The following is a 1,326-nucleotide window of genomic DNA, read 5'->3' on the forward strand; positions in this document are numbered from 1 at the left end:
TATAAATAAGCATTTTCTTTTGAAAAAAAATATAATTATCATAATTTTATTTTGCCTCTCCAAACTATTCTTTTTCAAGCTCAGCCACTGCATCTAGTTGTGCCTGATGGCTGTTTTGCTTTCTTTTTGGATAAGATGGAAAATGAGCAACAAATAAATAATGCTTACCAAGTAAGCGATACAATTACTTGGTTTACTTGAATTTATAAAATGAACAACTAATTCAATGCCCCATTGTTAAAAAATGAAGCAACATTTCATTTAATATATGCTAACAAAACAAGCAATATCCATTCGTATAATGAACCCAAGTCATGTAGAAATGGGTGGCTACACAAACAAACCATTGCTTTAGGCATCATAGCTAGAGTTTGAAGGGCATCAGGTAGAGTTTGTCCTCATGTTATTTATTTTGTATAACTAATTATATCTCTCATTTTATAGGTAAAGAACTAATTCTTTTCGAAGTGCGTGATTATCCTTCTGTATTATCTTTACTGACAAATATTTTTAAGTAAAGTAGCACAAGGCATGAATATAAATCAAGGAGAAATTATTCCAAAACAAAAAAAATACAAGTTACTAAAGGAGATGCAGTTTAATAAGAATTTATTTGACTCTAAACTCGATTTGAATTTGGAATAAGTTATGTTTCCAACTGTAACTAAGTCAATTAAAATTCATGAATTGTTTGATTCAATTCATCATATTGAATTATTTTTGTTTGTAATAGTTGGTGAACTTATAGAGAAACTTATCGGTAGAAAGACAAATTTGAAAATAATTCATTATTGGGGCCAAATATTTCATCAACTTTGTCAATCTAGGTCTTGTTCTGCATATATATATTATATAGGAACATCAAAGAAGGGTACTTCTTCATTTGTGAGCTTTGTGACTGCATCTCCCTCACACACCTCTGCACACATGCAACAAACTCAAGAACAAAATAATTCAAATTCTACCTTATTCCTAGAGATGTCCATATAATCAATACCTTCGGTTTGTGTGAAACCCTTGACCACTAATCTTGTCGTGTACCTTTCTATACTGCCATCGGGTTTATGTTTGATTTTAAAAACCCATTTGCAGCTTATGGGTCTTTTGTCATCAGGCAAATTAGTGAGGATCCATGTTTGATTTTGGTTAAGAGCATCAAGTTCCTTTTCAATAGCAGCTTTCCAATGAGGGTGTTTTACTGCTCGAGTGTAAGTTGTAGGCTCAATGTGGGTAGAGACTGAGAGAATTAGTGATATGTATGAGGGTGATAAAAATTGATAAGAGAGGTAAAATGATAAAGGGTAGGTGTGAGAGGTTGTTGTGTGT

The sequence above is a fragment of the Lupinus angustifolius genome, chromosome LG05, assembly GCF_001865875.1.
Source record: "Lupinus angustifolius cultivar Tanjil chromosome LG05, LupAngTanjil_v1.0, whole genome shotgun sequence".
Classification (NCBI taxonomy): Eukaryota; Viridiplantae; Streptophyta; class Magnoliopsida; order Fabales; family Fabaceae; genus Lupinus; species Lupinus angustifolius.